This window comes from Diceros bicornis, chromosome 34 (genome assembly GCF_020826845.1).
Source record: "Diceros bicornis minor isolate mBicDic1 chromosome 34, mDicBic1.mat.cur, whole genome shotgun sequence".
Classification (NCBI taxonomy): Eukaryota; Metazoa; Chordata; class Mammalia; order Perissodactyla; family Rhinocerotidae; genus Diceros; species Diceros bicornis.
The window spans coordinates 37,043,562-37,068,421 of NC_080773.1; the positions used below are offsets into that span (position 1 = coordinate 37,043,562).

At 44.8% G+C, this 24,860-nt stretch overlaps 1 protein-coding gene and 1 pseudogene across 3 annotated transcripts in view; both read right to left on the reverse strand.

Moving 5' to 3' along the window:
• LOC131397514 (zinc finger protein 256-like) overlaps positions 1-24,860 on the reverse strand; it is a 119,694-nt gene that overhangs the window by 68,842 nt on the left and 25,992 nt on the right. For 2 of the 3 annotated variants that reach the window (XM_058530523.1, XM_058530489.1), the window contains exons 1-2: positions 20,174-20,240; positions 6,445-6,494 (exon numbers count right to left, since the gene is read on the reverse strand). The gene's annotated coding sequence lies outside the window, so the exon portion shown is untranslated. Of the gene's footprint in view, positions 1-6,444; positions 6,495-20,173; positions 20,241-24,860 lie in introns of those variants that run through there. The other variant, XM_058530490.1, reaches the window with a different exon arrangement.
• Positions 9,168-24,012, reverse strand: LOC131397532 (zinc finger protein 211-like; annotated as a pseudogene).

Sequence of the window (24,860 nt, forward strand, 5' to 3'; positions counted from 1 at the left end):
GAAACTCCTAATCTCATTGCATTGTTTGTCTGTGTTGTCTCGTATTTTGTTCAGTGTTTTTATGATAGCTATTTTGAAATCTCTGTCGTTTAGATTATGGATTTCTGTGTCTTCAGGGTTGGTTTCTGGGTGCTTGTCATTTTCCTTCTGGTCTGGTAATTTCATATATCTTTGCATTGTGGTTCCTGTGTTGGCTTTGTTTTTCCTCATCCTGGAAATCTCTGGTTGCAATTTCCACCTGCTGCCACTGTGTGGTGGTAAAGGGCTGTGTAATCTAAGCCCCCTGCACTCTGCCGCGGTTTTTCCGCTGCGATCCGCAGGTCGGATCGCTTGATCTGGCCTCCTGCAGATCGCTTGGTCTGGTCTGGTCAGCTGAGCTGCAGGGTCTGGTTTGCGGGGGGGGGGGGTCTTTTGCCCTCTGGGTCCCTGGCATGGGGGTGCTTCTCGTTCACCCCTCGTTATCCGCTCTCTGGGGTGGGCAGATGTTGATGGTAGCCCTGTGGCTCTCCTGAGTCCTCTGTGCGGGAGTTTCCCACTGGCTGAGAGAGCCCTAAGAGCTAAGGTTTCCCCACCGAGGGCCGCCCCTCCCCCCTCTCTGGGAGCCGAGGGGCCCGAATCGCTGATCTGATGGGGAGGGAGAGGAGTTCTCCTTACCTCTCCCCACTTCCTCCGGGGGTCCAGCACGTTCCACTCTCAGATATGCGGCAGTGTGGATCTTTCCGATCTAGCTTTTCACTGTCTGCGATTCCGTTGCTGGTCTGTGACTGTTCCTTTTGTTGTATCTTATGGGGGAAGAGTTCATGGGAAAGCTCACTCCGCCATGACGCTGAGGTCACTCTTGGAAATTTATTTTTTGATTCTTATTTCATAAATGGCAAACTTGATGATCACAAATACTGTAGATATTCATGACGTTAGTTCTTGAAAAGATTTCTATGCAGATAACCACACAATTTGAGACAAATTACAGTCTGTAAATGGTATGCCAATTATTTTGTCTTTTTGGTCTGTGTCATAGCCCCAGATAGTCTTTTAAGCACGAGATGAATATATTTAGTTTAAGCACTAATAATTACAGCCTTGTTTGGTTGCTAATTTAAAAACCAAAATTTCTGATATTTTCTTACTAAAATTCAGGTTTATTGCACTGTTTTCCTTGATAAATGTCAACTAGTTAAAGGTGTATATTTCTATGTATGGTCTGGCGTTTTTTCCAATGTGAATTGATTTGTATTTTACTTTTCCTGCATTTATTAAGATAGTCACATGATGTTCACTATCCATTAATATATTGAATGATCTCAACGTATTTTATAATAAACCATTCCTGAATTCTGGAGATGCTTTCACCTTGTAGTACATTCTGTAAGCATAGCTGAATTTAATTAACAATTTTAAAACAATGTTATTATAGCACCATAAAATGAGCTGAGGAATAGGAATCTCTGAAAGATTTCGAACAAGTTTGGATACATCGTTTCATTGAATGATTCATGGAACTCTCTGCCTGTAAGTCTGTCACGGTCTGGGATTTTTCTATTGGAGATTATTTAAAAATAGAAAGTATCAGATAGATGTGATATTTGTTACTTTGATCAAGAAAGGCATGTCTGGGTTTAACTGTTTTTATGATTTGATTTTATTTACATTAAAATTTTTATTTTATTTTATTTTTTGATCCTAGCTTTAAATTAAAATTGACATAAAACTGTAAGATAGTAGAGTGTACATGGTATGTTGGTGATTTGATACATGTGTACATCATGAAAGGATTCCCCAAACAAGTTAAACACACCCATCACCTATTTATCTTGTGTGCATGTGTGAGAACATTTTCTACTCCCTTAGCAAATTTCTATTATACAATACAGTGTTATCAACTATACTCACCGTGTCTTACATTAGATCCTCCAACCTTGTTCCTGTTATAGCTGAAAGTTTGTGCCCTTTCACCCAATTCTCCCTATTTCCCCCACCCCCCAGCCCACGGGAACCACTTTTCTACTCTCTGTTTCTATGAGTATGACTTTGACTTTTTTCTTCTTTTTTTAAGGAATCTACAAATAAGTAATACCATGCAGTATTTGTCTTTCTCTGTGTGGCTTATTTCACTTAACATAATGTCCTCAGGATCCGTCAATGTAACAAATGGCAAGATTTCCCTTTCTCATGGCTGCATAATATTGCATTGTATATATACTGAATCTCCTTTATGCATCATCCACTGATGGGCACTTAGGTTGTTTCCATATCTCGGGTAATGTGAACAATGCTGCAATGAACATGCAAGAGCAGTTATCGCTTTGATATCCTGTGTTCACTTCCTTTAGAATTATACCCATAATTGGAATTGCTGCATAAAATGGAGTTCTTTTAATTGTTTGAGGAGCCTCCCTTCTCTTTTCCGTGGGCTGCACCAATTTACATTACCAAAAACACTGCACAAAGGTTCCTTTTTCTCCACATCCTCCCTAACACTTGTTATCTCTTGTCTTTTCGATGGTAGCCATTCTAACAGGTGTGAGGTGAAATCTCATTGTGGTTTTGATTTATGTATCCTGATATTTAGTGATGTGAGCACCTTTTGATGTGCCTGTTGGTCATTTGTATATTTTCTTTGGAAAAATGTGTATTCAGTTCCTCTCCCCATTTTTTAATTAGTTTCTTTTTCTATTGAGTTATATGAGTTCTTTATATATTTTTGATATTAACCCCTTATGAGGTAAATCATTTCCAAATATTTTCTCCCATTTCCTAGGTTGCCTTTACATTTTGTTGCTGGTGTCTTTGCTGTGCAGAAGCTTTTTAGTTTGATGGAGTCCCACTTGTCTATTTTTCCTTTTCTTGCCTTTATCGTCGTGTCAAATCTAAAAAAATCATTGCCAACACCAATGGCAAGGAGCTTACCACTATGTTTTCTTCTAGGAGTTTTATGGTTTGAGGTCTTATGTTCAAGTGTTTCATCCATTTTGAGTTCATCTTTGTCTATGGTGTTAGATAGGTGTCCAGTTTTCCCAAGACTATTTATTGAAGAGACTATTCTTCCCCCATTGTAAAATAGCCATATTCTTGGCTTTTTTTTGTCGTAATAAATTGACCATATACGCATGGGTTTATTTCTGGGCTCTCTATTCTGTTTCATTGATCTCTGTGTCTGTTTCTAGGCCAATGATGACATTTAAAAGGCTGTTTCATGCCATACTCTCATATTATTCTTGGAGTGTGATTTCATATTTATAAACTTGTGTACACTCTGTGAATAGTTATTGGACTTAAGTTCATGCAATAGGCTGTGATAAGGCCCTATCCCTCCCATACCTCCATTCACAGAACCTTTACAGCAGGTCAAGGGTGGGTTTCTTAAAACCAGAATGACTTGAATGCTTTCAAATTAGCTAAATAGGTCACCAAGTGACTTTTGCCCCCTGTAGTCCTAAGGTCATTTCTGACCCAGTCATACCTGAAAAATTTTAGGAGGAAACATCAACATAAAATTACATCTTTGCCTGATGATAGCAAATGGATTCATTGCTAAGCAATGAAGCCACAGTAGATAAAGCAGTTTTCTTACCCACATTGACCCCACAGGGTCACTCACAGTCAGAACCTTCATAAAGAAGTGAGCACTTGCTGACTTGCTCTAAATTTGTCTCTCTCAATTACTACATTTCTTTCCACATCTGTCCATCTATTCATTATCTATCGCTCCTGTAAGAAATCACTGCAACTTAGAGGCTTAAAACACTGCAAATGTATCATCCCACAGTTTCTGTAGACAACCTATAGCAGGATGTTGGTTTTTGACTCACTCTAAAAATCTCTTTGATTTGGTCTTTGAATCAGCCTTTGCCATTCAAAGAGATTATTGATATAGTCAGAGTAATATCTACCATGTTTGTTACTAATTTCTACTTTGTTCCAATTTTTGTCTTTGACTCTTTTTCTGCTTTGTGTGGTTTTAATTGAACATATTATATGATTCCATTTTTCTCTTTCTTAGCATATCAGTTATACTTCTTTTTTTACTTTTTTAAGTTGTTGCCCTAGAGTTTGCAATCAACATTGACAACTAATCCCAGTCCACTTTCAAATAACACTATACCACCTCCCAGGTAGTGTGAACACCTTATGTTAACAAAATTACCCCCATTCCTCCCTCTAGTCACTTGTATCATTGATGTCATTCATTCTATTAACATAAAAGCAAAGTCAGCATATATATACACACATACATAAGATAGGCATACGTAATAGAATACGTCGTTGGTATTACTATTTTGAACACTGTTCTCTGTTCCATAAATTAAGAAGAAAAACAATAATTTTTATTTTACCTTCACTTATTCCTTTTTCGATGCTCTTCCTTCCTTTATGTAGAGCCTAGTTTCTGGCCTAGATCATTTCTTTTGTCTCTAAAGAGGTGCTTTTAATATTTCTTGCAAAGCAGGTGCTGTGGTCTCAATGTTTGTGTCCCCCCAAGATTCATGTTGAAATCCTAACCCCTGAAGATGATAGTGTTAGGGGGCGGGGCAGTAGGGAGGTGCTTAGGTCACAAGGTTGGAGGCCTCGTGAACAGAATGAGTGTCTTTATGAAAGAGGCTCAGGAGAGATCCCTAGCTCCTTCCACCATGGGAGGACACAGCAAGAAGGGCTATTAACCAGGAAGAAGGTCCTCACCAGAGAACTCGCCCAGGTTGGCACCTTAACTTTGGACTTTCCAGCCTCCAGAACTGTGAGAAATAAACACTTATTTTTTATAAACTACCCAGTCTGTGGTATTTTGTTATAGCAACTGGAATGGACTAAGGCGGCAGGTTTACTTGCAACAAATCCCCTCACTTGCTGTTTTTCTGACAGAGGCTTTGTCTCCCCTGCACTAATGAAGGACAATTTCGTCAAGTAGAGAACTCTAGGAAGGTGATTTTTTCTCTCAACACTAATCTCATCCCTCTCTTCTTGCTTGCGTGGCATCTGAGGGGAAGTTGGAGGTAATTCCTATCTGGTTCCTCTACAGGTAAGGTATTTGTCCCCTCTGGCTTCTTTCAGGATTACTTCCTTAGTTTGATTTTCTGTAATTTGAAAAGGAGAAGCTATGTGGAACTTTCTGGCATTCATCCCGCTGAGTGTTCTCTGTGCTTTCTGCCTCTGTGGTCCACTGTCTGACATTCATTTCTCCGTCAACAACACACGGCGGACAACCGAACCGAGGACTTGAGTCCCGACGGTCATGCACGCCGCCAGGGGGCGCCCAGGCGGCTCCAAGCGTCCCCGGGCCGAGGGGGGGAGGGCGGGGCGCTGCCGGGGGCGGGAGCTGGGCCGGGACCCCGTCGCGTCCCTCGGGGCCGCTGGCCAGGAGCGCCGGGAGCGCTGGGCGCGGCGTCGCCTCAGAGGGAGAAGCGGGCCCAGCACGGAGGCTCCTTCCTGAACCCCCTCCGTGGGGTGCGACCCCCCCCAGAGATCTCCTCCGGGTCCCCCGCCCCGGGCACTGTGGGTCTGTGCAGCCCGGTGGGCCACCAGCACCCCTCCCTGTGCCCGACCTGGCTCGCTCCCTCCTCCCGTCCCCTCCAGATGTGACCTCGGACCCCAAGAGGCCCTGGTGACTGGAAGCACGTGGGGCTGCGGAGGACAAAACCTCCCCAGGGGCCCCGGGAAGCTCGAGCAGGGAGAGCCCGGTGGGACCTGCCCGCGTGGGGCTCCCAGAGGCCCCTCAATCTGCCGCCCCCACCCGGGAATGCAGGAGTCCTCTTGGAACCGGGGTGTCTGGAAAAGCAGCCCACAGCAGTGGGAAACGCACGGAAGGGGAACCCCAGTTGGAGACCAACAGGCAGTGAGCACCGAGGGCACGAGGAAAAGGGCGGGACGGAGAGCGGCCAGAGGGTGAGAAGCCCTTACAAGGTCCCGGGTGGGGTCGGAGGAGGCAACTGGGAACCGAAGGTGTCCGCTATGATGCCTTGTCACTAAGGTCAGGCCACTCGGGGTCTCCAAGACCCCCCAGGATGTTCAGGGAGGTCCCTCCCCTCTGACCCATCAGGATTCTAATGTCTCCCGCCTGTGAGGCCTCTGCAACCTCCCACCTTCCCGCAGCCCCCCTGCTAGTCTGCCTGGCCTTGTCAACTCTCCCACAGATGCCAAGTTTGGTTTTCTGTCAAACACCGGGAGACCTGAGTGGAATTTTTCCATTCCTTCTCCATCCCACTTCCATGGTGGGAGAATTTACACTTCAGAAACTGGCAAACACTACAAACCGGGGCTAGGTTTACTGTATTACTGAATGCCTGGACTTAAGTGATGGAGATTATGGTAACAATGCAGACGACACTTAACCGTGTATAGTGTTTCTGCCCATAACATTATGTGTGACACAAAAGTTTGTGAAAAACAATGAGGAAATACCCTTCCAGTATTTAGAAAAGATGACTCCATACACAAAAACGTTGCTCACACCATTTAAGAGGAAAATTCCAGCATACGTCTTTGTTGTTTCAGTGTCTTATCTGAAAATGAAAAAGGAAATAGCCATAACTCATATGAAAGAGAATAGGTAAATGAGATGAATAGAAAGTGTACAAAAAATGATTTGCAAATAAAGACATGAAAAACTGAAAATCACTAATCCTTTGAGCAATGCGAATAAAATGACTGAGATAGCACCACACACATTAAAAAGCTGACATTGAAGATTGACCATATCAATTATTGGCAGGGACTTGGAGGAAATGGAACTTGCACACACTGCTGGTGGGAGTGCAAAAGGGACAATCATGTTAGATCACGGGCTGGCAGTTTCTTCAAGTTAAACATTCATCTACCCTGTGACTCAGACACTGCACTCTACATTATTGACAAAAGATAAAAGAACACACACCATATAAAGAATGGACACAAATGTTTGCAACAGCTTTATTTTCAATAGTCAAAATCTAGAAATAACCTAAAAGCCCATAAACACATGAATGGATAAACTAACAGTGTTCTATCCCAAGATAATATTACTCAGCAAAAGATGAGCTATTCATATATCATTGGTAAATCTCTAATTAATTATGAAACATAAAGGAAATCAGAAAAAACAACAGAATATAACAGTTTGATTCCAATCATATAAATTCAAGAAAATGCAAAGGTATCTATTGTAAGGAAAGTAAATGAATGGTTAGCTGGCGAGTTGAGAAGGGTGAGGAGAGATTATGAGGTAAGTATACCAAGACAAGTAAGGTCATTCTCAGGACTATGATGATGGTCTCAGAGGTTCACACCTATGTCAAAACTTATCAAATTGTACACTTCAAGTACATGCAGTTTAGTACATGTAAATTATACCATAAAACATTGGCTGAAGAGAAAAAAAATCTGTATGTTTCACTCTTTTTTGGAAAATAAGTTTACAACCCTACATTTCAGTGGTCTAGCGGTTAAGATTCAATGTTCTCGGGGCCAGCCCAGTGGCGTAGTGGTTAAGTTTGCGCACTCCACTTCAGCAGCCCAGGGTTCATGAGTTCGGATCCTGGGCGTGGACCTACACACCGCTCATCAAGCCATGTTGCGGCAGCGTCCCATATATAAAGTAGAGGAAGACTGGTAGAGATTTTAACTTAGGGCCAATCTTCCTCACAAAAAAAGAAAAAGGATTCAGCATTCTCATTGCCAGGCTGGGTTCATTTCCAGTCAGGGAATCCCACCACCCGTTTCTCAGTTGTCATACTGTGGTGGCTGTATGTTACTGTGATGCTGAAAGCTTTGCCTCCAGTATTTCAAATACCAGCAGGGTTGCCCATGGTGGACGTGTTTCAACAGAGCTTCCAGACTAACACAGACTAGGACGAAGGACCTGGCCACCCAGTTCCCCCAAAATTGGCCATGAAAACCCTATGAGTAGCAGAGGAGCCTTGTCTGTTATAGTGCCGAAAAGTGAGAGGATGGGCAAAAACGATGAGCCGGGTTCTGCTCTATTGTACACAGGGTTTCTTGGAGTTGGAATCCACTTGATGGCACTAACAACCCTATGCTGAATCCACCAACTCTCTCCTCATGCCCTCTGAGGGGGGTTCAGTCTTCCTTCAGTGGCAGCAAATACAGGAAGCAATGAAGGACACTGCCACCTGAGTCAACAGGAATGCTGCCTGGGTCACAAGAGCCACATTGGTCAACTATGAATACCCTTTTTCTTTCTCCTGCCTGTGCAGTAATGGCCTTGAGGTGAACATCACTGAGAAGCTACAGAAATCCACAAAACCTTTCAATTATTTTTATTATATTCTCTGACAATGACTTCAGCTACACAGGTTAACATGCCTGGAGGTCCTGAGATTTGTGTACAACCTGATCCTGCACACTCACCATCACAGAAACATTTCTGGATGCACTTCTAGAAGAGGCACATTCCATCTAGTTGGCTGCAGTCTCTTCCACTCCCTGTTATGCCAGTGTTTCCGTACCAATTACGGTTTCCCCTGGACTCAATGGTCGTACAACCAGTGACCCTCACCCAATGAACTGTGGACATGAGGGCACATGGCTCTTTGTAGATCTGGGGAAGATATCCCCTCCACAGTCCTGTCATCCCCTGTGATACCTCCTGTAAGGAAGGGAAAACTGCTCTCAGATGCACTTGAGGTTCTGACACCAGCCCTCTCCTCAGGGTCATCACTGACACTCCTGAAACACACAGCATCCAGGCCTCAAATAAGGAGCAGAAAGCCCTGTAGTCTGTCCCAAGAGTCTGTGGGCAGCAACAGAAATTTGGTCAAAAGTGGCTATCTTCTGCCATCATACTTTCTCTCCTCAGGCACACCAAGTTTGAGACCCTTAAAAGTTGTGCACCCCTTCATGCTTGTAGAGCCCAAATCTGTTTATAAACTACCCCACACAGTAAACAGAACACCTAAGGTCAAAGAGGATTTAAACTATAAGGCCTTCATTATTGTACAAGACAGAGCAACATGCAGAAAGCAGTTCGAGTTTGTGGCGTGGAAGCTGGAAAAATTCATCCTAAGTATCATGTGACACCACATCCCTTAAAAAGGTAGTCATTTCTTTTTTTTTTTTATGAGGAAGATCAGCCCTGAGCTAACATCCATGCTAATCCTCCTCTTTTTGCTGAGGAAGACCGGCTCTGAGCTAACATCTATTGCCAATCCTCCTCATTTTTTCCCCCCAAAGCCCCAGGAGATAGTTGTATGTCATAGTTGCACACCCTTCTAGTTGCTGTACGTGGGACGTGGCCTCAGCACAGCCAGAAAAGCAGTGTGTCGGTGCACTCCCGGGATCCGAACCCGGGCTGCCAGTAGCGGAGCACACGCACTTAACCGCTAAGCCACGGGGCCAGCCCAAGGTGGTCATTTCTGCAAGCTGCCAGCCCAACTCATGATATTCTCAGGGCCAACAGTGATTCAGGCCCATGTCAAAGGTAGTCAAGGTGGAGGGAAATCTGACCCTGAAGGCTCAGGTGACTCCTAATTTGCTCTAATACATGGGAGAAGAGGTCAGATTCCCTGAGCACACTGGGGTGATGACTGATGCACACTGTGTGGACCTGCCAGGTGGTAGAGGTGAAAGAGGTTTGTCCACAGAAACTAGGTATGACATCAATATAGAAAGAGCCTTGGACAGGTTAGAAAGGGCAACATATTTTCACAAGCTTCTTGCATAACAAACCTACAGGAAATCTCCCGACTGTGCATGTTCAGATGTATGACAGTTGATTGAGAGAGATGGCTCCCCACAGAGTTGCCTCTGGTGTCATTCTTCTGAACAGGAAATTGCACATTCCCTGCCCATCTAATGCCTTTCTCTAGTGTGAACTCTCTGATGTTTACAGAGGGTAGATTTTCATATAAAAAATTTCCCACATTCACTGCATTCATAAGGCCTTTCTCCTGTGTGAATTCTCTGATGATAACGGAGGGTGTCACTACTGGTAAAAGATTTCCCACATTCACTGCACACATAAGGCCTTTCTCCAGTGTAAACTCTCTGATGATAACGGAGTTTGGAGCTAAAGATAAAAGATTTCCCACATTCACTGCACTCATAAGGCCTTTCTCCTGAGTGAACTCTCTGATGATAACCAAGGCCAGAGGTAGAGGTAAAAGATTTCCCACATTCACTGCACTCATAAGACCTTTCTCCATTATGAATTTTCTGGTGTATTGAGAGGGAAGATTTTCAGCTAAAGGATTTCCCACATTCATTACACTCATAAGGCCTTTCTCCAGTATGAACTCTCTGGTGTTTATTGAGTTGTGATCTATCCTTAAAGGATTTCCCACATTCAGTGCACACATAAGGCCTTTCTCCAGTGTGAAGTCTCTGATGATGACGGAGGTTGGAACTACAAAAGATTTCCCACAGTCACTGCTCTCATAAGGCCTTTCTCCTGTGTGAACTCTCTGATGATAATGGAGTTTGGAGCTAAAGATAAAAGATTTCCCACACTCACTGCACTTGTGAGGCCTTTCTCCAGAATGAACTCTCTGATGCTAATGAAGGACAGACCTAGAGGTAAAAGATTTCCCACAATCACTGCACTAATAAGGCCTATCTCCTGTGTGAGATCTCTGATGATAACCGAGGGCAGAGCTAGAGGTAAAAGATTTTGCAAAGTCATTACATTTATAAGGCCTCCCTCCAACTTGAACTCTCCTGTGTTGAATGAACACTGAGCTACCACTAACAGATTTTGCATATTCACTGCAAACATTGCTGTTTTCTCCATTGTTCTCCCTCTGGGGATGAAGGAGGATAGATTTGTGGCTTAAGAATTTCCCACATTTGCTGCACTCACATGGCCATGTCCCAGTATGAATTCTTTGATGTTGATTGAGGGTTGAGCTTCACCTAAAAGATTTGCCACATTCTCCACACACATGAAGCCTTCTTCCAGTGTGGACTCTCTGGTAAACAACAAATGAGGATTTGTACCTGAATGTTCTCCCACATTCACAGCACACAAAACACTGTCTTCCAGTGTGGACAACCTGGTCCTGAGCAAGTGTGCCTTTGGGGCTGAAGGCTTTCTTGCATTCTCCCCAGGCGTAATGAGTTTTTATGCTTGGTGAAGTGGCCCAGCACTGGGTGATTTTGTTTGGCTTCTCCTTGGTATGAGCGGTCTGTTGCTGCTGATGTCCTAAGCTGGCCAGGAAGTCCTTCCCAACCTCCCCCAAGGGAAAGGGCTTCTCTGACACATGGAATCTGCAGCTCTTCACAAACGAGGCCCTGTCCACACTGCTTCTGAAGGGTTTCTCTCCCGTATGCTGCTCCTGGTGCTGTTGAAACTTTGCAATGAAATCAAATTGTTTTGCACAAGCCCCACACCTCAACAGTTTCAGGCTGTGTTGTGTTCCCTGCTGCTCAGCCAAGTGGGAAATGTGTCTCAAGACTGGAACACACGTCTCACAAGGGTGGGTCTTCTGAGAAAATGGAGCTGCCTTGGGAGCCCAGGCAGATGAAACTTCTACAGAAATGCTCTGTTCAAAGGGAGCCTCCACATCCTCTGCTCCACAGCAGCAACCTCAACCAAAGAAACCCTGGTGAAGTACATGTTGACTACAGGGATGGGGCAATCCCATCACAAGTGTGCATCTCTCTCATCTCACAATGAATCTATGGGATGCTTTTCAAGACAAGGTAGTGGAATTCAGTTGTAGGAGCCACTGGCTGCTGTGCATTCCTGGGTCCCTAAGGTCACAGATTGGTGGAGACCTCACCAGGGAAAGGACACAAAGACAGGGTGTGACATAAATAAGAGAGGCAGGCTCTACAAGTTGTTTTCTGCCCACAGCTTCCTGCAGGACCTTTTCTGCTGCTGATGTTAGGCTCAGTAGAATGTCCAGCCTAACCTGTGAAAATCCCATCACAACAGATTAGCTGCTGCTCAAGGTCAATATAAGGATATGTTCATACCTCACAGCTCAACATGTGAGCGCCAACGTTGGAGAGCACTACAGAAGGGGTGCTGAGAGAAAGGCGTCAAATGCGGAGTCCAGAGAGGTGGAGATTATCCCTGGGCTGGAAGCCAGAGGACATGACAGTAGAACTGATAACTTGCCAAACTGTCAGTATGGCAAAGGAAAGGTAGCAATGGGGTGTGGCCACCGGCAACAGCACCAAATCTGGTTGAAGAGGACAGGCTCCTGGCTATGATGTGAACACAGGCCTGAGGCACACTCTCCCCAGCTGCCAGTCACCAGAGCCAGGCCCCCTGAGCCCACCCTGCCATGGCTGGAGTCATGTCCATCCTGTGGCACACAGACAAGTCTTCCTCCTAAGCTTTAGATGGGTAACTACATGGGACACGGAGGATACAAGTCCTAAGGGAATGACAGGAGGTGAATGGCCTGCACTGTCCCAGAGCAACTCAGCCCATAACAGACCACAGAAAAGAGATCTGGGTGAGTGATTTCAGCAGGATGGAGGAGGAAACCAGCCTCGGCCACCAACAAGAAACAATTAGACAGCTATCTATGAACAAAACTGGCCCTTAGACGGCTCAAGAGCCCAATTAAGATGCCACAGCAACACAGTGGAACATACAAAGGAGAGGAAGCACTCACAAAAGATCACTGGGGACATCGACTTAGTGAAGACACCTGGAGATGATGAGGAACAAAGAAGAAGGGCAGGGGCTGTGTGTACCAGCCAAAGGGCAATTGCCATCACAGTCACCAATGGCCTGTTCTGCAAAGCACCCCAGCAGCCTTTGTTGCAGACAACCTCCACAGCCCCCACTACAGCTGCTGAACCCACAGTGTGCACAGCAGAGAAGGCCAAGTGTTTATAGGCAGGGACCGCAGTTGCTGCCATACTGACAGCTTTCCCACTAAGGTAACCAACAGCTATTGCCACGGGTGACTTGCCAGAGAATAATATGTTGAGCTGCCCCTGCAAAAGAAGGAGCTATTGCTCTGTTCCAGGATCAGAGCTCCCACCCCTCTCAACACCACACACATCCCAGACACCAGAGCTACAACTGCTCCATGGTTGCCCATACTGCATAACCTGACTCCATGGCTGTCATCTGTGCGCCTGTACCTCAGACACTAGAGCCACGGCTGCTGTGGGCTAACCAGCTCCTCAGATCCCAGAGACACTGTCTCTCTGTGTTCACTCGTGCTCTGTTTACATGCTCCATCACTGCTCAGTGTGCGACTGCATCGTACACAGTGAAGTCAATGCCACTGCAGGCTATTCAGCGTCTGGGACCTAGAACTACTATTGCTCTGTGTCTCTTTCCACCCTAGAACCCAGATCCCTACCTGCAGCACAGGTGCCTGCACATCAGGCACCAAAGCCGCCACCACCAGGAAGCCACCCAAAAGCCAGACTGGGCATCAGAGGGAACCACTCAGACCAAATATTTCCCATAGCAGAAAGAGACCTGGAGGTCCCCAGCAGCACTCTCCACTGCTGACAACACCCACAGCCTTAGCTGTTGAGGACCTCTGCAATCTTTGCTGATGCTGACATCGGGTGACAGAGCTGCAGAGATACTAAGCTGCTGGGCCTTCTTACAGTAGGAAACACCACAACCCACCAAGGCAGCACACTCACACCCACACATGGATGAAGAGTTTCCCCACCAAAACCTTTCTGTAAAGTCTGGAAGAAGTCAGTTCTCCATAAAATGTACAGACATCAAAACGAGGCTAAAAGAAATGCAAAAATCCAGAAAACATGACACCCACCAAGGAACACAATAATTTACAAGTCACTCCAAAGAAATGTAGATCTATGAACCATCAGAGAAAGAATTCAAAGTAATTGTATTAAGGAAGCTCTATGAGCTACCAGAAAACAGAAATAGACAATTGAACAAAATAAGGAAAACAATATGCAAACAAAATGAGATTTTCAACAGAAAGATAGAAAATATAAAGAACCAAACAGAAATGATGGTGCAAAAGACTATAAAGAATGAAAAAACGCAACAGAGAGCATCAATAGCCAACTTGATCAATCCAAAGAATGAACCTGAAACTTTAGCTAGGTCTTTTGAAATCATCCAAAGAAAAAAGACAAAAGAACTAAAGAGTGAAAGAAAGAGTGGAAGAAAGCCTACATGAATTATGGGACATCATGAAACAAAACATTGGCATCACGGAAGCCCGAGAAGGAGAAGAGAGAGAGGCAGGGGCAGAAAGCTTATTGAAAGAAATAACGGATGAAAACTTCTCAAATCTGGGGAAAGAAGTGAACATCAAGGTACATGATGCTCATATTAAGTCCCTCCAATAATTCAATCCAAAGAAGACTTCACCAAGACACATAAAATTCAAGAAGTAATGACAAAGAGAATTCTGAAGACTGCAAGAGAAAAGAAATTCCTTGTATACAAGGGAACCCTCACAAGGATATGAGCGGTTTTCTTTGCTGAAACACTGCATACCGGGACAGAGTTGGATGACGTTCTACATGCTGAAAAAAAAAAACTGCAAACCAAGAATACTTTATCAGCAAAGGTGCCCTTCAGAAATGAAGGAGAGAAAAAGACTTTCCCAGACACAGAAGCTGAGGGACTACCCTACAAAAAATGCTAAAAGGAGTTCTTCAAACTGAAATGAAAGTACACTAATTAGTAACACAAAAATATAAAAAACACTGGCAAAGATTAGTACACAGCCAGATTCAGAATACTCTAATACTATAATAGTGTGTTAATCACTCAACTGTAGTATAAAGGATAAAAGATGAACAGTATGAAAAATAACTATACCCACAATAATTTGTTAATGGTTACACAACATAAAAAGATGTAAATTGTGACATCAAAACATAAAATGTATGTGGGGGCGGGGGTAAAAGAGTAGAGCTTTTGTATGTGATCAAAGTTAAGTTGTTATCAGGTAAAGATAGAATGCTATAAGACGTTTTATATAAGTCTCATGGTAACCACAATGCAAAAACCTACATTAGAAACAAAAGAGAAAGAGAAAGGAATGAAAGCATACCACCACGGGCAATCACAAAGGAAGACAGCAAGAGAGGAAGAAAGGAACCAAGAACTACAAAACAGCCAGACAATATTTAACAAAATGGCAACAGTAGGTCCTAATAAAATTCTCCAATCAAAAAACATACAGTGGCTGGATGGGAAAAAAAACCAAGATCCAACTATATGCTACCTACAATACAGTAACTTGAGCTTTCAGGACACACACAGGCTGAAAGTGAAGGGTTTAAAAGAGATATCCCATGCAAATGCAAACCAGAGAGCAGGGGTAGCTATACTTATATGAGATAAAATAGACATTAAGTCAAAAGCTGTCACGAGAGACAAAGAAGGTCATTATATAATAATAAAAGAGTCGATTCATCAAGAGGATGTAACAATTATATATATATATATGCACCACACATAAGTGCAACTATATTAAGTATTAAACAAATACAAACAGATCTGAAGGCAGAAAAGACAGCAATGGAATATTCAGAGGGAACTTCAATATCCTAATTTAAACAACGGGTGGATATCCAGACAAAAAATGAGTAAGGATATATGAACTGAACAACACTTTAGTCCAAATGGATCTAACAGACATATACAAACATTCCATCCCACTACAGCAGAATACACATTCTTCTCAAGTCCACACAGAATATTCTCTAGGACAGATCATGTTATGTCAAACAAGTGTTAACAAATATTGGAAGACTGAAATCATATCAAATACTGTTTCATAACACAATGGAAAAACTAGAAATCAGTAACAGGATGAAAGGTAAAAAATTCACAAATATGTAGACATTAAACAACGCACTCTTGACAAATCAATCAAAGAAAAAATCGAAAGGAAAATCAAAAACTATCTTGAGACAAACAAAAATGAAAACAAAACATATGGAACAGGCAAAAGCACTTCTAAGAGGAAAGATTAGAGCAATAAATGCCGGCGTTAAGAAAAAAAAAATTTCAAATAAACAACCTAACTTTACACTTCAAGAAACTAGAAAAAGAACAGAGACCAAAGTTAGCAGAACAAAGAAAAAGACAAAGATCAGAGCAGAAATAAAGAAATAAGAAACTATAAAAGCATTAAAAGATCAACAATACTAAGAGCTAGTTTTTGGAAAAGATAAGAAAAATTGACAAACCTTTAGCTAGACTAACTTAGACTAAATCTCCCAACAAAGTAAAGGCCACGAACAGATAGATTCACTGATGAATTCTATCAACATTTTAAAAAGGATTAACATCAATTTTTCGCAAACTCTTCCAAAAATTTGAAGAGGAAGGAACATTTCCAAACTTATTTTAGGAGGCCAGCATTAACCTGATACCAAAGCTAGACAAGGACACCACAAGAAAAGAAAATTACGGGCCAACATCCCTGATGAACACAGATGTTAAAAACTCAACAAAATACTAGGAAACCAAATTCAACGGTCCACGAAAGGAATCATAAACTGTGATTAATCCTTGAGATGCAAGGATGTTCATCATAAACAAATCAATAAATGTGCTACACCACATTAACAGAATGAAGGCAAAACATCATATGATCATCTCAATAGATGCAGAAAAAGCATCTGACAAGACTCAGAATCTTTTCATGATAAAACTTCTCAAAAAATTAGGTATAGAAGGAACATACCTCAATATCAAAAAGGCCATATATGATAGGCCCAGAGCTACCAGCATATTCAAAAATGAAAAGGTAAAAGCTCTTCCTCTAAGATTAGGAACAAGACAAGGATACCCACCCCCAACACTCCTATATAAAATAGTACTGGAAGTGCTAGCTAGAGCAATAAGGCAAGAAAAATAAATTAAAAGTATCCAAACAAACAAACAAAAAAAGTAAAACTGTGTTTGCAGATGACATGATCTTATATAAAGAAAACCATAAAACCTCCACCAAAAAACTGTCAGAAAGAATAAATGAACTCAGTAAATTTGCAGCACATAAAATCAACATACAAAAATCAGCTGTGTCTATACACTAACAATGAAATATCTCAATGAGAAATTAAGAAATCAATCCCATTTACAATAGCATGAAAAACAATAAAATACTCAGGAATAAATTTAACCAAGGAGGCAAAAGACCTGTTTACTGGAAAGTATAACAGACTGATGAAAGAAACTGAAGACACAAACAAATGGAAAGATATTCCATGTTTTTGGACTGGAAGAATTACAATTGTTAAAATACCTCTACTATCCAAAGCAACCTACAGATTCAATGCAATCTCTACCAAAATTCCAATGGCATTTTTACCAAAAATAGAAAAAGAATCCTAAAATTCGAAACACAAGTGACCTCAAATAGCCAAAGCAATCTTGATCAAGAAGATCAAAGTTAGAGGCATCACATTTCATGATTTCAAACCACATTATAAAACAACAGTAATCAAAACGGTATAGTACTGAAAAAACAGACACAGAGACCTATGAAATAGAACATAGACCCCCAGAAATAAACCCACACATATAAGATCAACTACTCTTTGACAAGGGTGCCAAGAATACACCAGGGGAAAGGATAGTCTCTTCAATAAGTGGTGGTGGGAAAACTGGAAATGCACATGCAAAAAAAATGAAACTAGGACCCTACCTTACACAACTCACAAAAATTAACTCGAAATGGATTAAACACTTAAATATAAGACGAGAAATGTAAAACTCTTTGAAAAAAACTCCTTGATGTTGATTTTGGCAATGAATTTTTCGATACGACACCAAAAGCACAGGCAACAAAGGCAAAAATAAACAAGGCGGGCTACGTCAAATTAAAAACCTTCTACATAGCAAAGGAAGCAATCAATAAAACGAAAACAGAGAAAATATTTGCAAACGCTGTATCTCACAAGGGGTTAATATCTAAAATATATCAAGTACTCATATAACTCAATAGCAACAGACAAATCCAATTAAAAATGGGCAAACAATTACAACTAGAACGTACAATTATGTACTGGGGCTTTGGGGAGGGAAAAAAAAAGAAAAGAAAGAGGAAGACTGGCAACAGATGTTACCTCAGGGCAACTCTTTCCCAGCAAAAAAAAAAAAAAAAAGGGCACAGGCCAGCCCAGTGGCGCAAGTGGTTAAGTGCGTGTGCTCCGCTGCGGCAGCCCGGGGTTCACCAGTTCGGATCCCAGGCACGCACCGACGCACTGCTTGGCAAGCCATGCTGTGGCGGCATCCCATATAAAGTGGAGGAAGATGCGCACGGATGTTAGCCCAGGGCCAGTCTTCCTCAGCAAAAAAAAAAAAAAAAGAGGAGGATTGGTAGATGTTAGCACATGGCTGATGTCACAAAAAAAAAAGGGCAAAGGACCTGAATAGACGTTTTATCAAAGAAGATACACAAATGGCCAGCAGGTATATAAAACAATGCTCTTTCTCACTAACCAACAGGAAAATACAAATCAAAACCACAATGAGATATCACCTTACACCTGATAAAATGGCTACCATCAAAAAGAGCAGAGATAACAAGTGTGGGTGAGGGTATAGATTTAAGGGAACCCTTGTTCACTGTGGTTGGAATAGGAAAAAAAAAAAATTGGGGGCCAGCCCTGTGACATAGCGGTTAAGTGCGTGAGCTCCACTGCTGGTGGCCCGGGTTCAGATCCTGGGCGTGCATTGACACACCGCTTGTCAGGCCATGCTGTGGCGGTGTCCCACATAAAGTGGAGGAAGATGGGCACAGATATTAGCTCAGGGCCAGTCTCCCTCAGCAAAAAGAGGAGGACTGGCATGGATGTTAGCTCAGGGCCGATCTTCCTCACACACACACACAAAAAAATTTGAAATCATAGAAACCGAGTAGAATGGCAGGAGCTGGGGCATGTGGAAAATGGGGAGCTGTTGGTCAAAAGGTACAAACATGCAGTTATAAGATGAGTAAGTTCTGAGGATGTAATGTACAGCATGGTGACTATAGTTAACAATACTCTATTGTACACTTTAAATTTACTGACAGTAGATCTTAAGTATTCTTAACAATAACAAAATAATAATAAGGTAACTATGAGGTGAGGGATGTTTAATTAACTTCATTGTGACAATTCTTCATAATGTATAAATATATCAAATCATCACGTTGTACATTTTAATATACAGTCGGCCTGCATATCCACGGGTTCCGCATCCGTGGATTCAACCAACCACGGATCAAAAATATTTGAAAAAAGGGGCCGGCCCAGTGGCACAGCGGTTAAGTGAGCACGCTCTGCTGCGGCGGCCCGGGGTTCGCAGGTTCAGAGCCCGGTCGTGCACCGACGCACCGCCTGCTAAGCCATGCTGTGGCGGTGTCCCATATAAAGTAGAGGAGGATGGGCACGAATGTTAGCCCAGGGCCAGTCTTCCTCAAGAAAAAAGGGGAGGATTGGCACGGATGTTAGCTCAGGGCTAGTCCTCCTCACAAAAAAAAAAAAATTTTGAAAAAAGAAAATCCCAGGAAGTTTTAAAAAGCAAACCTTAAATTTGCCAGGCACCAAGCGCTACGGTGAATCCACATGAATGAAGTGATGTGTAGGCAACTATTTACATAGCATTTACATTGTATTTGGTGTTATAAGTAATCTAGAGATGATTTAAAGTATACAGGAGGATGTGCATAGGTTATATTTAAAGACTATGCCATTTTACATAAGGGACTTGACCATCCTTGGATTTTGGCATTCAAGGCAGGGGGCAGGGGGAGATCCTGGAATCAATCACCCCGTGGATACCAAGGGACGACTGTCAACAATTTTATATCTAGACAAGACTGAAAAAAGAAAACAGATCTAAACACTACAAACCACGCAGGAACTGTTGAAAAGTAGCCCATGCTTCAGGAAGTAATGACCATGACAATGCCTGCATGCTTGGCACAAGCAGGCAGGAGGAAATGTCAGGGAAAACAAGGGATCAAAACCTGGGACACAGAAGTGATATGCATCTGGATACAGTGACCCAGAGAAGGGGCAAGCACGGTGGAATCCATTCAGCTCACTGCAATACTACCAACCTGGAATCCTTTCCTAAGAGGGTTCCGTACAGCAGGTATCGGGGCTGCAGGGGGGAGAAGAGGGCAGGGCAAACACTCCAGCCCTAGCAACACAGCGGCGACCCAGAAAACTGGAGAAGCAGGCAGTGTCCATGGTCCACATGAAAAATGACTGAGAATGGCTGTGGGGGAGAGGATAGAGCCTAGGCCAGGTCACTGTGAGGCTGTGAGAGTCTTACCCAGTGAGGATATGAGTGCAAAGTTCTCCAGCATCACATCCAGGTACAGGCATCTTTGAGCCTCATCAAGAAGCCTCCATTGCTCCCGGGAGAAGTACACAGCAACATCGTGAAAGGTCACACTGTCCTGTTATGATCGGGACAGATGAAACCATCAACATTCTCTCTCTCTGGGATCCCATAATCCATCTCGCCACACATCTACTCCACACTCATCCTCCTCCAGAGCTCCCCACCTCAGAAGAATTCCAGGCCTAGGTGCCACTGATCCCCACCCTATCCTCAGGGTCCCTTTATTCACTGTGTTCAGCCCTCAGAAACATCAGGCAGCAGGAGCACAGAGACGTCATCCAAGCTCTGGTCCTGGCCTTTAGGGTTCCACCCATCCTGTAAATCAATTCCCCTGGAGTCTCCAGATTTGGACTCCAGGACACAGCCAAACGTGGGCCCGTGCTTCACCCTTCAGTCTCCAACACCACGGCCCTAGGGCCATCAGCTCACACGTCCTCTCCATGTGCACATCATTCTGTAGATTGTACCTCTCTCAATTCTTCAGTGCCCACAGTTGCACTCTCACAGCTACGCATTTAAGGAAAACCCCAAATGCTGCTCTGAAGGCCTCCTCCATACCTCTGATCCTTGCTTCAATATTAGCCACTCAGAAGCACTTGTGAACTACAGATGCCCATGACCTACTTCCACTTCTGTGCTGCACTTCCTGTCTCCTCAGAGACCACAATCCTCCTCTCTCCACTCAACCTTCCTTAAAACCCCAGCCCTGATGGTCTCTGTGCCAGGCACAGTGACTCTCACAAATGACCACATTTGCACCACACCTCATCCAACACCAACACTGAACACCCCAGACCCCACTGAAGCTCACCACAAAATTCTGGTGAAGCTGTACATTAGTGAAGGAGCAGTGTCATCTTGTCTGGCCTCAGTGTCATCTTGTCTCAGTTACTCCTCTGCCTCCACAGCCATCTCAGGTCCACTCATCCCACGGAAGCCTTAGTCATCTGCCAGACCATGCTCTCTCCCATATGGTCACCATGACCACTTCTCCCCTTCACTTGGGTTTGTGTGCACCTCTGTACCTCATTAGGCGGAGAGCAAGAAAACCACTCCTCATCATGCATCCTCCTCTTTCTGACCAGCTAATAGCATCGCCATGATGACCTGCACTCCCCCACCTAAATGGGATGCACAGCTCCTTCATGGTCCACACAACAGCCACCATTTTTTTTTTTTTTTGTGCTGAGGAAGATTCACCCTGAGCTAACAACTGTGCCAACCCTCCTCTATTTTTGTACGTGGGTCGCCGCCACAGCATGGCTGCCGACGAGTGGTGTAGGTCTGCGCCTGGGAACCCAACCCAGGCTGCCCAAGCCGAGTGCCCCGAACTTAACCACTAGGCCACGGGGCCAGCCCCAACAGCCACCATCTTTGTATGCCTCCATCCTGAACCCCTCCTCAGATTTCCAGACCTATGTGTCCAGCTTCCCACTTGATGCCTCCACTCACTGTTCTCTGAAACATCTCAGACTTTTCACAGGGGCCAAACAAAACTTGTGATATTCACAAGGAAAATTAATCTATCACGAACTTCCAGGTCCCAGTTGGAGTTTCCATCCCTACAACTGCTAGGACCAGTGACATGCAGTCATCCCTGACCCTTCCCTTTCTCTTCCTCACCTACAACATCGAAAAATCTACTTGATCCTTCTTAAAAAAATAGAGTCCAATTTTTTGCCTACTGCTATGGCCACCACTCTGCTCCATCAACACTCATCCAGATTATAGCAGTTGCCTCCTCCCAGGCTCCCTGCCTCCTCCCTTAACCCTATAATCTCCACTGTGCAGCCAGAAGGAGCCTGTTAAATGTGGGTAAGACCAACTCCTTCTTCTTATTCAAACCTCCCATTACCTCCCAAACAGATGCCCAATTTCTCAGGCAGCCACACTATGGCCTTTTCCTTGACCCCCTGCTCGTTGGTCTTTACAGAAGGAATGAAGACCTGCTGTCCCCTGTCTCCAGCTCAGTCATACCGCCAAGCATTTGCACATGCTGGGGTCACCGGTTGTCAGAAATGGAAACACCTCCATGTTACTCCTGGCCTCACTCAGGACCCTGGGCTTAAGGGTATCCCCAGGGTGCCTACAACCAAAAGCCAGGAAAATAGCAAGGGAAGAGGCTCGAGTCACCAAAATTCTGGACACAGGTAGTGTGAGGAGCAGTGAGGGACTGGAACACCCTCTCCTTCCCTGTGTAGGTTCCGTAAGTTCTTTTTCTAGTATCAGAACCTGTGGGAAGGGGCTGGCCCGGTGGCATGCTGGTTAAGGGCGCACCCACGCTCCACTGCTGGCGGCCTGGGTTCGGATCCCAGGCGTGCACTGATGCACTGCTTGTCAGGCCATGCTGTGGCGGCGACCCATATAAAGGGGAGGAAGATGGGCACGGATGTTAGCTCAGGGCCAGTCTTCCTCAGCAAAAAGAGGAGGATCAGCATGGATGTTAGCTCAGAGCTGATCATCCTCACAAAAAAAAAAAAAAAGAACCTGTGGGAAGACGCAGGCAACCATGGCTGGGTTCCAGATGCACAGCCCTTGTCTGTATCCCCACCCAGCCCTGGAACTTGGTCACCTCGGGTTCACTTACTAACCTCTGTTTCAGTCCTCAGAGCTGCCTCTTACCAGCTCTGTGACCTTGGATGAGGACTCAACTCCCTGTGCCTCACTGTCCTCATCACCCCCATTCCACTCTGCTCTCTTGCTCAGCAACTTTTGGAAAACTTTTTAAACTCTAACTCACACTGTGTCCCTCTTCTGTTCACAACCCTCCACGGCTCCCAGGGGCCTCGGAGAAGGAACAGCCCCTCAGCTTCCAGTCCAGGCGACATTCCTCCTCACACTCTGTTCACTCCACACAGAACACGGACCCCAGGTCCCCGACTCCTCCGAGCTCAGTCGTCCTCCCCTAGGACCGTCTCCCACACTCGTCACGCCGGCTCTCAGAAACAGGGCCCACGAGCGCCTCCCCGTCCCGGACACCGGGGCCTGGGCTGCAGGCCCGTGAGCGGCGCCCGCACTCGGGGCTCTAGGGCTGGGCTGGGCTGAGGGCGGGGAGGGCGCGGAGCACGAGCACTGACCTGAGCCGGCTCCCTCCGCGCGGCCGCCGCCATCGGACTCCGGGGGCGAAGCGGGGCCGGGTGCGGCGGGAGAGGAGGGGACCCGGGCACGGCGGTCCCTGTCCCGGCCCTGGCGCGGATCCCCCGGGCGGCGTCGCCGAGCCTCAGACCCGCCCTGTGCAGCGGGGACAGCGCCTCCTCTCGCGCCTTCTCGGTCCCGTCACCTCAGCCCCGACCCAGCACCCCGGAGCCTCTGACGGGGTGAGCCGACAAGAGAGACGCCAAAAAGACAGCGACGGATGTGATGGTGACCTGGCTGACTAGGTGGGTGTCCCCTTCCTCCCTCACTGCTCCATGACGGCGACCTTCCCTCGAGGAGGACCGTCCCCAGTCAAGGGTATCCCAGCGGCGGCGTCACCGCCTACAATCTCCAAACAAAGTGACCGCGCCGAGGAGGAGGCCGGAAGTCCCTCCCTAACGGGATGCGCACGCAGGGAAACGCCTCATTCTGGTCCCTCATTGGCTCATCTCCGCTTATGTCTCTCGGCATAAGCTCTTCCGAGTAGCGTGGTTCCCCGAGCTCTAGAGGCGGCAGAGGAGGGTGTTCTCCAAACCAGCCAGGGTGTTGTCCTCTGGTGTCCCTGAGAGATGCTGGAAATTGGTGCTCATACCCAAACGGAGGGGCTCTGCTCCCTGTTAAAGGCGGCGAAGAGATGTAATTTCGCACCAGTGAAGCTCAGCCTGTTCTCACAGCATAAAACTAGTATTTGGGGTGCTCCCAGATCTACTGCTGTACATCGCCATATCATTCCCTAGAGTCAGTCTGACATAAAATGAATCGATGCATTCCTGTAAACGTTACGTTATTGCTCTTCAAATGCGTGGTGCGTGAACTGTTATTCAGTCTTGTGAGTTAAGGTATGTTTGGTCAGGAAGTAGGAAAAACACTGTATAGAGAGCCATGAGAGCAAAGAAGAGGGGTGTTAGGCCGCGCTGAAACAGGTGGACAAGCAGCAGCTATGCTTCTAGTGCCCACGAAAAACTTCTTTGCCTGTTTGCCTGTATCGACAGTGATTGTGTTCCACCTGTTTAGGAACACCGTTATCCATATGATAATTCTTAGTCCATAAGCTAAGACATACTCAATTTCTTTTGGCAATCGTACATAGATCTCAACTGGAGACCAACTTCACTAATGCTATTTTTCTAACAGACTTTATTTCTTAGAGCAGTTTTACGATCAGAGCAAAATTGAGCAGGAGCTAGAGAATTCCCGTATACCTCCAGGCCGCCCACATGCAATGAGTTCACACAGGAGTAACACCTCATATTGTGATGAAGGTGGCAAATACGTATCAGCAAGTACAGCTTCATTAAACACTGGAGAGTTCACACTGGAGAAAGACCATATTAGTGCAGTGAATGGGGAAAATCATTTAGTCAATCCTCCACACTCACTGAGCACCTAAGAGTTCATTTTGGATAAAGGCCTTATAAATGCACAAAATGTGGGAGATTCTTTTCCAAAAGATTTCCACTACCTTGTCATCAGAGAGTTC